We start from the raw sequence: 17,526 nt of genomic DNA on the forward strand, positions 1-17,526 counted from the left end.
TGACCTATTTTCAGTTGACAGTTACATGATTAGAAGTAGAAATGTAGTTCTAGTTTTTGGTTTATGACACCATGGTGAAGGCATTTCTATAATGTTGGTTCTTGACACCTGATGTGTTTATAAAAAGATAAAGGGAGGGGGGCTATGTTTTGGTGAATGTGTGGTGAGGTGTGGGGAATGGGATACCTCCGTGGGGCATCCATCCCTTCCTGTTGAGGACCAGCCACATGATGGCATAGTATAGAACAGAGTTTATTCCCGGCATGAGGAAGTGAGTTCAGAGAGTAGTGTAGTAGAGACAGATAAAGGGAGTGGGAGGGGAGGAGGGGGAGGAGAGGGAGAGAGAGAAACTGTGACCATTTGGAGAGAGTGGGGGGAAGAGAATGCAAAGAGAGCAGGAGAGCAGGAAGGGAGTGAGTCAGGCACACCTGGCTGTTGCCAAGTAACTGTGGGGCAGAGCTTAGACACAATGCTAACAACACCTTTGTCAAAATCTAACCATATATAAGTTCACATACTAGCATTCACATTTTTCTTTCTACAATTGTATTTATTTTTTCATTTACTCCTTCTGTCCTACAATACATCCTGACCTCGGATTCATTTCCCTAGATTCCTCCTAATCAGCTACACCTGTCTGGCACCTCTTACCTCCTCAAGATTCACTTCCCCAGGTCCTCATCTTGCCCCCAAAAAGAGCAGGTCTCCCAAAGGCATTAACATAAGCCAGAACAGCAAGATACAAAAATCGTGTCCCCAAAGCAGGTTAAAATCCAAGACACCCTCACTTCCACTGTCAGGAGTCCCCCCAAAACAGCAAGCCAACAACCTTAACATATATGCACTGGACCTAGTGCAGTGCAGCTCTACTATTGCCAGTACAATCCCTGGATCCCTGCTTAGTTGATTCCACAGGCCTTGTCGTCCCTTTTTGATCTTTCTTCAACAATTGCTCTACCCTTTCCCATGGAGTTAATCTCTGTGAGGAGGACCTGATGGGATCCCTCCCCACCTAATATTTGGCTTGGTTTCTGCCTTGTCGTCCATCTGGTTTGATGAAAGATCCTTGATGGGATGACTAGGTACAGATCTCTAATATCATATAACATCTAAGAATAATTTTATTTATTTTTTGTTTATTGTTAACTGTTTGCTTTCTACCCTACGTGGAGGGACCTATAGCTGTATGACCTCATTAATCATTAATGTGTCTATTTAGCATCCCAAAATATAATGCCCTATGTAATTTTCCCAATATTCCCTCCCTAAAGAACTCGAAACCATATATGGGATTAAAAACCTCCTCCCAGTGATTTTAATTTTGATCCTAACAAAACCTCCATTATTTTTTATTCCCTGAATCCTCCCTCCACCCTCCCCTCCTCCTCCTCCCCTCCCTTCCTCCTTTCCTTCCTTCCTTCCTTCCTTCCTTCCTCCCTTCCTCTTTTCTTCTTTCTTGTTCACTCAGAAGCTACAGCGATTGCTTCCAATTCAATTCCAGGACACCAGACAGCAGCTGTTTCAGAATGAGAATCAAATACTAATCTGTCTACAATGGACGTTTGAAAGCTCATTGAAAACCAGGTCACCTGTCAGAGAAATGATAGAACGGAAAAGCAGATCTGTAGAAAAGAGTTTTATACACAAGGGAAGAAGAACCACACGAACGAAGTACTGGATGCAGGAAAGGATTTTAGGAGTACAGCGACGTCGAAGCTATTTCAATTCCAGAGCTTAATCATAGGAGTGGTAATGCAGACACACATCAATTGCATTTTATTTTGTTCATAATCATTTTAAATTATAACCCACAAAAATATATTAAAATGGAGAATTACTGGAAATGTAAGCCTTATAGGCAGATTTTACACATCTTGTTAACTTCGGTCAAAGTTTATTCAAACATTTTAATTTTGCACTCATGTACCCTCTCCATTTTCATGATTATATCCCTGGATGCCATGAAACATTTATTTATCCCCTGTTCTAAACTTCATTGTCTTTGATCATTTTTCGGCATTCCCTTGATTTGATGACTTTTACAATTTTCAGCTGTTTTCATCACATATGTTATAGAATGCCACTTGCCAGTTGAGGTTAACTGATTTCTTTTTCTATTAATCCCAAGGGAAGGAAGAACATAGGAATAAAATAATATTTCTATCTCCTCATGCTCATGGTTTGATATGTAATTAAGATTTATGACTGCAGATTCTATTCTCCTTCATGTAGTTTGTAAAGTGCTCACCAAAATTCTTTTTTGTAAGGCTACTGTTTTTATTCCCCATTTCCATAGTGTAAAACAAAAAGCCAGTGTTTACAACTTGTTCCCAAGTGTAACTTATATCCATTCCAATACTATGAGAGTAATGCCTAAATTTGGGAAAGATATAAACTTTGCCTATTCTTTTCATTAATTTTTGGAGTTGTAGTTTATTTGCATGTATGTGTACATGTATGTGAGACGTATGTGTGGTGGGCATCTTTTTGAGTTTTAGAGCATGTGAACTTTCAGATATTAGAGGATGAAGTCAATGTCCTTTTCCTTTTTACTTTGGTTCCTTGAGAGAGGTTGTCTCACTGAACTGAAAGCTCTAGACATTTTGGCTGAGTTGGCTGGCCAGGGTTTTGTGAGAATTATCTCTTTCAAACTCCCTATGCTGTTACAGGTGAGTTCGACCAAGCTTAGTTTTTACACAAATTCTGGAAATTCAAATGTAGCGCCTTCTTGTTCTGCAAACTGTGTTTCTGAGTTATCACCTTATCCCTTCTACTGATTTCCTTATTCAATAATTTGCTCATTTAGCATATATCAAGGATGTTAATTAATTTATTATTGATAGTATCCAACACTACTAGACTTATTCAGATAGTTCATTACAAGTGTGGCCATTGAGAAATCTTTCAGTTGTCTCCTTTATGTCTTTGAAATACACTTACTGCTATGATTTGTTCCTCTGGGTGGAGCAGAACATTTTTTTGTTGATGTTGTTTACCAAATTAACTGTTGTTCCTGAATTCTCATGTTTACTTACTATAGCAGTCATAGGGTTAACTACTCTTATCATAGGTATGTATTAGAAACCATTTTCTGGGGTATGGGCCATACTTGTTACCAGCCTCTCTCAGATATGTACAAATGCTAATGCTTGTGAATGGACATGTAAATATTTCATGTGACCATAATTTATGCTATTAGTCTCTCTTAGGAGCTGTCAACCTTCTTGAGTCTGGTGTCAATAAAATTCTGAAAATATTCTGTTATTATTATCTTAAATATTTCTTTGGCTGTCTTCTGTTACTTTTCCTCTTGGACCCATGCTCATGAATAACTTTTGCAACCTTCTGACAGTTTGTAGATGCTCCCTCCTCTTCATTTTCTCTTTGGTCTTCATATGCCAACTTGTCAGATTTTCTCTGGCACATCTTCCACCTCAATGTCCAAGTTAGTGGTGGGTGAGTTTCTTCTTCACTGCGGTGGTTTTAATTCCAAACATTTCTTAGCATTTACTTCTCTTTCTTTTTTCTCTTTGATTGTCTTCTTTTTCTAGTACTCATGATTATAATAAATTACAAGAATGTTCTTTAAATTTACACTGAGTTGTTATGTGTTAATCCCTAAATGTGTGCTATACCTGAGTCTGCATCTGGTTACTTAAAGCTTTTTAAAATCTGTTTTGCCTTTTTACATGCCTTGGAATAACTATGGTCATATTGGACAATGAATGAAAAATTGTATTAAAATTTCCTTTGGTTAGGAAGATTCAAATTGGTTTGTTTAGGAGATAGACCTTGTTCAATATTTTTAGCAGACCTGGATATCAGAGGCTTAAAGTATCTCTTGTTTCTTATTTCTATGATCTTTCAAATTTCTCTAAGTCTTTTTCCTGAAAGATTATGTACCATGCTTAATTTTTTAAAGTATAATGAACTTTTTTTGTACATTGTCCACTTGATCTTTTATTGAGGAATGGGAGAATGAGAATTGTACAATTTGCCACTAAACCTAGTCTTTTAGTAGTATATTGCTACTTTATGAGTATTTCTTTCTTTATGAAAGAGGGAGGGTAGTGGAGAGATAATCACCATCAATCATGTGACAGGAACAGATATGTGATAAAGCCTTTCTCCTGGTTTGAATGCCTCTTTACAATGTTCAGCAGTGTTCTCTTCCTTTACGTTTTCCCATCAGTGTCTTGTGTATTTCCTGGATGTAAAACCCATTATTATATGTCTTTGTGCAGGTAGCTGGGGTTTTCATTATTACTTTTTTCCACTTGGTCATTATAACATTGGAGAAAAAAAATATTATTCTTTAAAAGTTCATTTCAGTCCCAGTCTCCAGCTTCCATTCTGGACAAATAGATTTCAGTGGTGATTATTTTCTGGAATCATTTTGTTTCTCACATTTTGGAATGACAGTTGTTTCTAAAAATTCAGGTATCTGATTAACACAACCAAAGTAGCTATGGGTGTACAGGATGGGTGGGACTAGCATGGGAGGATTATGTAAGGAAAGGGAGGGTGAAGGTGGTTAAGGGAAGGAATTCAGGGAGTAATGGCTAAAACAAATGGACATTTGATGAGACATATGCAATCCTAATACTGTAGAAGCACCTTAGAATATAAACATATATGAAGAAGTCTTAATTTAAATCACCAAGCAATGGGAAAGTCACATTCCCCATCTAGACATGTCTTGCTACCAAATGAAGCCTCTGCTATGGGCAATGGGTTAAATCTAATGCAACTGTTGGCCAAAGGTGCTCCATGGAATTCTCTGAACACTTCAAGATAATTGTTTACTATCCACAAACTAAGAAAGGCCTTCTTTCCGAAGACACCTACATAACTCACTGGACACAGAGAGGTTGAGCTGGTACCTAACTAAGGACATCATACCTTCTGACTACAGATCGGAAGGTACTATGCATTCTACTGAAGGTGGAAATAAACACCAACTCAGCTATAAACCCTTCAATTATTAATGGCAACTTGCCTACAAAATACATTATTGCCATAGAGACACAAAAGTTATGGGAGAAACCAACGTTATCAAATTGGAATTAAGGGCCACTCCTCGAAATGAGTTTCATGCCTTACAGTGCCTAAAACTAGAAACTGGAAAGTCTCCTTAAATATAGGGGGAAAGAAAATTAATATTGCTATGGAAGAGGAGTATACCAATAAAATGGCTTCTAATGACATTCTAACACTCTACAAACAATGTCTTGATTAGACATCAGAGAAACTTAATCCTGGAAACAAAGAAACCTGTAACTGGCCAATGTGCATAGAGGAAGATACCTTTGAATACTCAGTCCTAAATTGGATTCCCTTATCAAATCTTTCTCCTCACACCTCAGGAAAGTCTGCTTAAGAGGAGACAGAAAGATTATAAGAGCCAGCAGGAATACAAGACACCAAGAAGCAAGGCCTTGTATCCACAGGACTGACAAAGAGATGAACTCACAGAGATTAGAGCAGGGTCCACAGGTCCTGGAATTGTCTAAGCTAGATAGGGTCCTAGAACTGAAAGGGAACATGCACACAAGCATCCAACCCTATGTCAGAATTTATCTGCAAGTGATAGAGTTCCAAAAGAAAAATTCATTTACTTAAATGGAGTCTCACTGATTGTACAGCTCACACTCAAGGGCAGGCTTTATAAGGAAAAGCAAACTCAATGTTATTTTTCAGGTTTGTCGTCATGCAGTGTTTTGTCTGGCTTATTATTGTTGTTGTTTTTGTTATTATTATTATTATTATTATTATTGTTACTGGTTTACTGGTTTTTGTTTTTTAACTTACAGATCTTTTACTTATATATTGTTTATATAATTATGTATTTATGGATTTTTTTGAGTGTGCAAATATGGGTGGCTCAGTCTCACTGTGTGTGTGTGTGTGTGTGTGTGTGTGTGTGTGTGTGTGCGTTTGGTTTGGATTTTTTTCTGCTTGTTTGTTTGTTTTGTTCTCTACTGGTTTGACCTCCTTTATATTATATATTAAGAGTAGTAAGTACTTTTGGTGTCTCTTTGTATTATAATGAGAGTCAGAATGAAAGTGTGTGGATTTGGGTGGGGGAGGAAATGGGGAAAATCTGGGAGAAATTGGAGAAAAGGAACCCACGATTAAAATATGTTGTAAGAAAATAATCTATTTTAAATTTAAAAATCATAGCTTTGTGACTTTTTTTCTTGTCATGCAATAACAAGAGAGAAAAGACTTCTAGCCCCTTGGTAAGCTATAGTTAAAACTTGAAATTCAAACCAGTTTTCAAATCCCTACCTTCTGTCTTCCCCTTCCCCTGAGGGTTAAATGGGTATTGGCCTCTGATGGGAATTACTATTTCTTAGCCCCACTTCTCTGTTTTCCCTTAGTCTTCCTCTTGAAGTTCGTCCATTATTTTTCTGTGAGAATTCTTTCATATGAATTTATGTTGGTCACCTGTTCCATTCATGCTCTGTCTCAAGCAGGGCAGTCCACAGAAGAAACCCCACAGCTACACAACTACTCATAATTTGTCCTTCTTGCCACTCTGCAGTGTCAGCAAGGAACTGATTTAGAAGGAATATTACTCAGCTATCAAAAACAATGACTTTATGAAATTCATAGGCAAATGGATGGAACTGGAAAATATCATCCTGAGTGAGGTAACCCAATCACAGAAAAACACACATGGTATGCACTCATTGATAAGTGGCTATTAGCCCAAATGCTTGAATTACCCTAGATGCACAGTACATGAAACTCAAGAAGGATGACCAAAATGTGAATGCTTCACTCCTTCTTTAAAAGGGGAACAAGAATACCCTTGGCAGGGAATAGGGAGGCAAAGTTTAGAACAGAGGCAGAAGGAACACCCATTCAGAGCCTGCCCCACATGTGGCCCATACATATACAGCCACCAAACTAGATAAGATGGATGAACCAAAGTGGATGGGTGAAGTGCAGGCCGACAGGAACCGGATGTAGATCTCTCCTGAGAGACACAGCCAGAATAGAGCAAATACATAGGCGAATGCCAGCAGCAAACCACTGAATTGAGAGCAGGACCCCCGTTGAAGGAATCAGAGAAAGGACTGAAAGAGCTTGAAGGGGCTTGAGACCCCATATGAACAACAATGCCAACCAACCAGAGCTTCCAGGGACTAAGCCTGGAAGCTATACATGGACTGACCCTGGACTCCAATTGCATACATAGCAATGAATAGCCTAGTAAGAGTACCAGTGGAAGGGGAAGCCCTTGGTCCTGCCAGGACTGAACCCCCAGTGAACGTGATTGTTGGGGGAGGCAGTAATGGGGGGAGGATGGGGAGGAACACCCATGGAGGAGAAGGGGAGGGAGAGGGTTAGGGAATGTTGGCCTGGAAACCAGGAAAGGGAATAATAAATTGAAATATAAAATAAGAAATACAGTCAAGTTAAAGATGAAAAAAAAGAATAGGTAAGATTCATTATATATTTGAGCAAAATTATTTCTGTTGATTTCTTCTAATTGTTGTTTGGCTGAGCTTCTTGAAATGGTAATTACGGGTTTATGTATATTTAGTTATTTCATGTTCTTTTTTTGTTGTTGTTTTCCTTATTACCATGTTTCCATGGATATAACTCATAAATTGGATATCTATGTATTATCTAAATATATATGCAGTGTGTGTATATATATGTATGTAAAAATGATATGAACAGAAACTACACACAAAAGACTAAACTAAATAAGCAAAGTCACATCTTTTAAATAAATGATATCAATTTTTAAAATTAGAAACAATTTTCTTAAGAATCTAATATTATTCTAATATTTTCATAATATCAGATATGAATCTTTGAAAGAACATACATAGTTTACAAATTAAAATATTAACAGTTATGAAGAATTCCAGATAAAATTAATATAAATTTTAAAGAGCCATACCAACTTTAATATACAAAAATACTTTTCAAGTTACATCAAAAATTAATAACTCACTTATGAAGTGAATAAAAATCTAATTTTTTTTAAAACTCAGATGACTATTAACCAGGTTAGATGCAAACCCTTGGTGCCAGGATTAGTACATCAAACCCTATGGTAAATATAAATTCAATGAAGACTTTTAATTTAATTATTTTGTGTGTTTATTAAATTAGAAACATAATTAAATTACCTATTCAAAATACGAGTGAGCTAAAATCAATCATAGCAGTAGGGTAGAAATGACAATAAATAGAAATTAACTCACACCAAGAGTTAATTGAGCTGACTCCAGGGGTTAGATATACATCTCTTCAGGAAATAGATTAATATTAGATTACAATAGCTTTGCCAGGGATAAAAGTTTTGACTTTTAAAAGAAAAAAGGAAAAGGCTATGTTATTACAATTTATGGAAATAATTAACTATAACGTACTTTTATCTAAGTGGGGAATTTTTCTAGTGTTTAAAATCTCCTTTAGGGATTCTAAATTAAATTTAACCATTGTTTTGTAAGACTTTTTAAAAGATAAAATATAAAGATTTTTTTGCATATAAAGTACAATGTCTTGTAAATATTTTTTGGAGTTTCTTGTACTCATACCAATAACATGAGGTATAGTTGTAGTATGTGCCTGAAGTGTGTGTGTGTGTGTGTGTGTGTGTGTGTGTGTGTGTGTGTTACAAAATAGTGATCCTAGCCTGAAATTCTAAATATCACTCACTTGTATATATTTTACTTATTTATATTGTATATTCAGTGTACATAGCATAATACTTTAACTTTTGATTCATCTTCTTGAATTTTCCAAGGCAAAACCAGGATGAAATTATATATAATGTTATTAGAGTTTTTTGTTGCCAAGTTGAATATACTTGCACGTTACTTAGCCATGAATCCCCTATCTACAGCCTTCAAAGTAGACAAGACATAGATTGTAAACTAACATTACATTATATCTTTGTTTTTATACAGTTATTTCACTCAGGTCTAAATATGAGAGACTATGGTTGAGTTGCATCCTATTTTATTAGTGAGCAAAGAAACCCAGGGCCTTATTAGCTATAGAGTTAAATAATTAAATACGAACACCTTCTAACTCAGTGTTATGTTTTCTCTTTAGAAAATATTTGAGAAAGTTCAAGAAATCTTAATACTGAGTTCAATTCCATAACTGACAAAACATGACGTTTGATCAAAGAGTTGTTATTCTTGAACAGTGACAACAACAACAACAACAATAACAACAACAACAGCATCTTTCTGGTTTTGTTTCTGAAATAACTCAAGTACAATGAGTATTGAAGCTGTGATGATATTTTGGCACACTACTTTGCTTGAGGACCATATTTCCAAATGATGTAAATATCTAAAACTTATCACAACACTTTAACTTGTTTTAGCCAACTGTGCCTATCATAGTGATATTTCAAGTTGACAGTTTAAAACAGATGTAGGATCAAGAAAAAGCAAATAAATATCTTTTACTAAACAATATATTAATGAAACCTGTTTCAGTTTTTTTGAAAGATATTAATATTGTAGTTATGGTTTGAAATTGAGCTTCTAGTCAGCATGGAATACCCACACTAAGGTGATATACTGTAATATCTATTGTTTATATGTTAAACTTGATAAATAATTATAAGTGAGATGTCCAAGCATCTAAATAAAAATAAAATTCAACAACTAATAGACAGTATACATTTCTGAAATGCTGGCATATTTTATTTAGCATATGTATGACTTTCCTCTTTAACTGTATGAACTCGTCTGGGTTTAGAAATGTTATTCATGCCCCACATTCTCTAGCACTCTGTTCTAAGCATGATTTATACTGCCGTTTGAATCTCTATCTGATTTCATATTTCTTCCAAATACTCATAAGCTCAACTTTATCTTAGCAAAACCTTTCTTAGTTTAAATGCCTTTTTCATTCCTTTGAAGCAGATAATAGATTATCATTACTTCCACAACAGTTTCATTCAAAGTTCACTTTTTAATAGATTGATTGGTTGGATTTTATTCCACAGATCATCTTGAGCTTCATGTTTTGGAATTTTTCTGAACACACAGAATTACTGACTGTGTACAAAACACCTCTAATGACTGAAACATTATCCTCTGTATCTCGTTACTATTATATTACTGCATTTTCTACTCTTGGAGATAATGAATTAAATATGCTTTGCCCAGAATTTAGCTATGGAATGACTCCTGTTTGTCTACTTAATGAACATGTGTATTTGCCTTTCTTGATTTAATTTATTTACTCAGTGAAACTTATTTTTAAAAAAACTTTTAACATCTTGATTTTGTTGATTAATGTTTGGTTTTGTGAATTCATTTTGTCTCTCTATGATTAACTATAAAACTTTTTGTTGCCATAGGTTATGTTTTTTTACTTGTTAGAATGATAGGAAATGGGCTGTGATAGGGGCGTATGTTCTCTCAATGAAGAAGATAGAAATATCCTCTGTGAGAAAAATTTTCCAAAGCAAGTCGAAAGTGAGAGAAACCGTGATTTGCAGTACGGTCATGGGAGCAACTAGAGGGGAGGGAAGGTTTATCCGGCAAAAGGGGATATGAAAAAGCAACATGGGAATCTACTACTTTGCAAACCCAACCAAAGCATTGGAGTTAGGAGGGTACAACCTGCAAGGCTTGAATAATGTTTCACGTAATAGCAAGGGGGCAGTAAATAAAAATCAGAGTGCTGAATAGGGGATACTGTTTATGAGTTAATGGTTAGTGAGTGAGCAGAGTTTCCCATGCAAAATAGGGTTCTGACATTCCTCTTCATTGTCCTTCAAAAACTAGCCGAATAAACAAGATTTCCAAAGACATGACACAACGTGGGAAGAGATAAAGAAAAATAAAATAAAAATTGAATTGGTATAGAAACTTCTCCTCCACTAGTGAACTTTAATGGAGATAAATTTTTCAATATAAATTGTCTGTGTAGAGAAGCCATTAGTAGTCTTACCAAATTAGATACATAGGAGTTACAAAACCAATCTGACAGGCATGATGTATCCATTGATACAATGGAGGTGCTATTATTATGATGCAACTAACATTGTTCTGATTTCTACTCAAGAAAAGAGAATTCATGTCTGCAACTGAAATTAGGTTAAGAGCCTATGACTAAGGCAATTTTAGATCTTAAAGGGAAGCTTAATGCTCTTGTTCAGTTAAGGGACACATCACCTGCTGCCTTCTAATTATTTATATTTATGATTATAAATAAGTCTCAATCAAACTTCTCTGTTTAATGAATAGATTCATGGATATTGAAAGTGTTGATTATAGTCAAGACATTATACCAACCAATATAAAGTTCTTGGAACAATGAGGATGTAATGGTAGAAAATGTACCAGCTGGAAGACAGGTAGGTGCTATGAAATGCTATCATGTAGGCATTACATAGAAAATGCAATTATGTTGTGTCAGGTATAATGACTGCCTGCACTAGAACTGTGAAAGACTAAGCCTGTCAATAGTCAATCACAGATAGGAGCTATGAAGCTCTACTCTTGCATGATGAACTGAAAGTTACTTCTGAAAATCCTGGAAAATAGGTAAATACTGTCTTAATCCATGTACCCACTGAAGAACTCATCAGGATACAGTAGATAATTTCAAACCAGTGATTGTCATACAAATGGCTAAATTCAATGGTTCCCACCCCCACGAAAATACCTGAACATGGTAAAGTGACTTGTAGTTTGGTTGTATAATAGGGGTCATGGGAGATAATGAGGAGAATAGTATTCTAAACTTGATAATTATATGTTCTTTTATGTGTATAAAATTGTCAAAGAGCACCCTTAATAAAATACTGGATTTTAGCATATATATTGAAAGTTTAAAAGTTAACTCCATGTGTGAAAAAATATCTTTTATTTGCAAGATGAAATTGTTGTCTCAGAAACTTACTGCTGACTTTTTTCTAGTGCTTTCTGAACTCTGGCTAACTGGCTCAATTCAGGTGTTTTGGCACAATTCCTCTCCAAGCTAATGGTTTAATTTTCTTTTCTCATCTTCTCACTGGTTTTTCTGCTTGGTATCAAATTTTCTATGGCAATCTTTTCTATTCTTCTGACTCCATATTATGTGGTTCATTCCAGAAAACTGTCTCCCCTCTCTCTTCTCCTCTCCCTCTCTCTCTTCCTCTCCCTCTCCTTCTTCTCCCTTTCCCTCTCTCTCGATGACTTTCATGCGATGGCTTCTACTGACTCTATTGATTTGCACTGTAATGCAGTGAATTGAACTGAACTCACAAATCAAATCAACTCACTCCTCTGCACCCACACCCTCTCCTGGTCCTGCTCCTAAATAACTTCCCTTTTCTGTGCTAGTTTCATGAGAATTGGGCTTATCCTATCTCTGACGCATTCTGTCAAATCTTTCTCTGATTCATCACTTTGTCTGACCTTCAATTAGACAGCCCTTTCAATGATAGCTGCTTCTTCTTTCTACAAATTAGGTTTATTTAACAGTTATTACTTAAAGAAGAAGGATTAAAGATATGTGGCCTGTCTTCTTGCCGCCTAGATCACATAGACCTAGGTCTTTGGATATGAACCCTTTCCAGAGCAGCCATGTTGTAAATTAAAATTCCTCTATATTCATGGATAAGAAAAACCATACCATATTTGCTTTTTGTTTCTTTGTTCGGTTTTGTATTGGGTTACCTCAGGATTATTTTTCTAGCTTCATCAATTTACATTCAAATTTTATAATTATGTTTCTTATTAGAAAATATTCTATTGTGAAATACTACTATATTTACACCCCATTCTTCCATTGATGAATATTTAGGCTATTTCTAATTTCTGACTACTATGAATAGAGCAGCAATAAGCATGAACAATGAACATTGTTCTACATGTAGCCATCCATTGTTACCAGCAGTATTTTATGAAGATGCTGTCTTTTCTCTAGTGTATATTTTTTACTGCTTTCTAATAAATTAGGTGTGTGTAAATGTGTGAACTTATGGCTGCTTCTTCAACTGAATTCCATTGATCAAAATGTCTGTTTTCATGCAAAACCATGTGCTTTTATTACTAAAACTCAGTAATACAACGTGAATTCTGGGGTGGTGATATCTTGATCAGCACTTTTATTATTTAGGATTCTTTAAGCTATTCTTTATGTTTTCTGTTTTCCATGACGTTGAAACGTTTTTTAAAATTCTGTGCATAGATATACTGAATATTTATAGGGATTATCTTAATTGTTAAATGATAATATTTTTTCATTTATAGTATGATCCATAGATAGTTGATTTGGGAGTGTATTAGAAATGTAATCATGAGCGTGAGTAGTCTAGAAATTGAGTTTTGTTGCTTGCTAGATCCTGTATCCATGTTCTTATAATGAATTCCTTCCACGACTTCCCTCTAGGATGAAATGTGACCTTGAATGGTTAGAGAAATAGGCACTTTCATCTTCAAGTTGGATTTTGTCGTGTTTTTAAATCACAGCAACAAAAAGGTAAAAGGAGGAGGCTAGAATAATTGTGTAGTTAATATTAATGACAAAATACTTTAGCAATTACATTTATCAAACAAACTAATATAAAACAATTCTGAGGAACATGGGGAGATTGCTGTGCATATGGCAAGTAGTTGTATTTTAAACCAGAACAATGGGATAAACAAGTGATAAAAAGGGAGTCACTATTTGGAGATGGCAATCAATTGACAAGATACACGGTAAGTATAAAGCAAATATTGCTCTTAATATAAGTATGTTTCTGACTTAAGCAACACCTTGTATGTTAGCACCAAATGAAAAAGAGAAAGCATAAAAAAGAAAGAAATATAAAAAAATTCCATCTGTTAAAATTCATCTACATTATTAACAAAGTATCAGTCCTATTACTGGAGTAACTATAAAGATAATAGTAGAAAAAGTTGTTTCCAGGTTGTGTCAAATTGGGAACCTGATTTGTTATTCTTAGCAAATGAACTACAAATGAACTACAAGTGTCTAGTTATTTTATTTTAGCCCTAGAACTAGATTATTTTTCTTCCTAAGCAGAGGTTCAAGGACTTAGCAATCATATAGTCAGAAAAGAAAACTTAGCACGTTGAAGTTGTAATTGGGTTGTTCATTGGTCTCATGCTGATAGGTATTCAAATGCTAAATATTTGTCACCCAAGATCTAGATGTCACTGACAAGAGGATCCTCATGTACACCAAGTGATGCTATGTGAACCCTATTTAATTTGAAGTTAGTTGGCTAATAAAAGGCTACATCCTATGATTAGGCAGTAGGAAAAGAAAGCTAGGGCTTGAGGGGTCTGCGGAGAGACCAGAAGAGGAGGAGACAAGGAAGAAGAAAAGAGACCAAGAGAAGACCAGGTTACCCAGGATAGAGATGGACCATGTGCCCATGGCCAGGAGAAACAGCAAGCAACAAGCGACATACAGCTGGGATGTGAGGTAAAATAATTCAAAACCTGCCCTTTCTGGGCTTAAACTTGGAAATAAAAAAAAAGGATTGTGTTTCTGTGTGTTTGTTGTTGTTGTTTTTCCCAGGCTAGCTAGAAAATATAATTCATTTTACAAGTTGGTTTAGATTTCAGTTAGTTTACTTTGCCTGTTCCCAGTCTTGAACACCATGGCAGTACATTGCCATGAAGATTCCTTGTTATAATATTCTGTGATCTCTGCTTACTCATCTCATTTACTGATTCTTGCATTCTGAATCATCCTGAAAGACTACACATACATCAATTTACATAAATTTTTTATGCATAGGCTTTTGATATTTTGTCCCTTAAACCAATCCTCTTCTGTAATCCTTTACAAAGATTCATCTCGACTATTGTCTACCAAGACATCCTTAGAATACAGCTTTATATCAGCATAATGACCACATTGTCATGATCTCAAGTTCTGGTGCGTGATGAGATTATTTTGTACTCAATTTTCTGGATGAATGAACATAAATATTTAGTAAAAATCTAATCTAAGTGATGGCATGAAGCTTTGTAACTTGATTTTTTTATTTTTTTGTTTTTAAATTTTAATTAAAAACAGATGCAACATATCTGCCATCTATTTTTTTCCTCTAATACACACAATTTCCCATGTTACCTTCTTTCAAACTCTCCACATCCATTCTTACTCCCTGTCCCATCCATAGTTTCTCTTTCATAGATTATTGATACAGACGGATGCATAAATATGTAAATATAACCTGTTGATTCTTTTAGTGCAATGATTATTTTCTTATCTATTTAAGAAAGGGGACTTCCAATGTCATATAGCTGGCTGTGAGTGACTCATTAGCATGTCTTAAGAGAGAGAAAGAAGATTTCTGATGTGGAAGAAAATCTCCACAGACCTCAGCATCAGTACTGGAACAATTTCTTTTCTTCCAACTTGTTCCATGTTTTACAAATTTGAAGTTTATTGTAATAGTAATTATAAAATGCATGTGGAAACATATACATAAACACACCATACACATACTTGTGTATATGAAAACACATGAACATTAAGGAGGCACAAAGACACAAAAATCGTATGTCTATATCTATAAATTCAAATCACCTATTTTCTTTACTTATATCTTGTATTATATAATGTAAGAGTTGTTTGCATGTAATTTATATCACATTGGTTATTGTTAATAACTAATGATAATAATAACTAGGGATGATTTTAAAATATTGAGAGGGTATGTGTAGTTGGTATGCAAATAGAGCATCGTTTTCTGTAATGTACTTAAGGATCTATGGGATTTCATATCAGCAGGGATTTAAACAACTAATTCTCTAATATAAGATAATACGCACACACACACACACACACACACACACACACACACACACACACACAGCCATGACTCTACTTCCTTGGATGCTTTCTGCCTGTTGGCTAGCTTTCCTTGTGCTTGACAATGGTATAAATGTTGTTGGGTGAGGAAACTCATCAATTGTTTTATCTAGTTATGCACCCAATTGGTTACAACAACTACTTGGCGTGAATTTTGTCAGTTGTGCATATGACCTTCTGTTGACTTCTCGCTTCATCATCTTTTCTAATACAATTACCTGTTGAATAACAATATGTTGATAAACACCAAAATTTTATTTTCCTCTCACTTTAAACTCCATACACATTTAATTGTTTCATGCCCATTAGTCTGTGCTACAGATATCCATAAGCATCACTCCAGTTATGAAAGGATAGGTGAGGAGAGAAAGCAAGTCCAATTGTAATCAAACGTTTAACATTTCTCAATTAAATTCATATATATCAGCCATATCAACATTAATTTCAAGACTTTTATCTAATAGTTTATAATAGATATGAGTTACAGTTTTTATAGGGTAATCTACATTAATGAGATGATTTTATTAATAATTATGACGTACAAAAAATCCACAAATTTTTATTGTTACTGAAAAAAAACGAGTAGATATATACTTAATTTGAACAATAATTTTTATTTATTAATAGTGAAATTTTATGAATTCTAAAATGTAGAAACTTGTTTTAATAGTAATATAAGTTAATAAAATAATAAAGTATATCATACAACTTATGTATATATAAAATATACATATTTTATATAGCTTCATGGAGCTATACAAGATTTTGTTAAACTCAAAACAAGACATATCAACCCTTATTTAATATGAGTATGATCATAAAATTGTGCATTTATTTTTAGGGGCAAGGGAAGAGGAAATATGTAAAAACAAAAACTTTCTAAATAATATGGCATGAGGTTCACAAATCAACTAAAAATAAAGTGCTAAGTACTATTAATAGTTATACCACCAGATATTATGATGGATCATTAAATTAGCAAAGGCGACAGAGTATATGAATATTTTAAAATAATAAACCCGGGGAAAGAAAACAAGACCATATCAACATTGAAGAATATTTGCATTACAAAGCTATGTTTTAATTTTTACCTTTTTCCTTTTCAGAATTGAATTTTGAATAGAGCTGTGGTCCTTTTATTATAGCCAAAATTATTTGTGGGTAGTACTCTTCAAACTCTAATGTCTTTTGGTTTTCAATTTCAACTTTAGACCATGGATCAACTTTCTCATTGTACCTGTACAATAATCATCTATCATTTGTAATTCTGAAGTCACAGAATAGAAGTGGCTGTTTCAATTGTGTTGTGAGAGGGTTCACTTGGGTGGATCTTTTTCTGAAATGTAAGAACGTTTGTACACACTAAACAAGCAGCCAAACAAAGCAGTGCCAATGCTAGGAGCAGGGCTGAGTGTTTTCTCCCTAAGGAAGCACTAGGTACCAACACCACTTCCTATACACCTGATGCTGGATTTTATTGACAACCCAACATGACCCTTCTTTTGCTTGTATCATGTCCCTCTGCCGCCCTCATCTGGTAAGAACTGACTGCTGAAATTTATTCCTTTGGAAAAAAATAAAACAAATACTTTGTACTTTGGCACTTGAGAACCACTCAGGATCTGAAACAGCCATCCTAAAAGAATTACATTAAGGGGTAGACGTTTCCCCAGTGATCCCTTAAAACAATATTTTCAAGTGAGTAAA

This window comes from Rattus rattus, chromosome 2 (assembly GCF_011064425.1).
Source record: "Rattus rattus isolate New Zealand chromosome 2, Rrattus_CSIRO_v1, whole genome shotgun sequence".
Taxonomy (NCBI): Eukaryota; Metazoa; Chordata; class Mammalia; order Rodentia; family Muridae; genus Rattus; species Rattus rattus.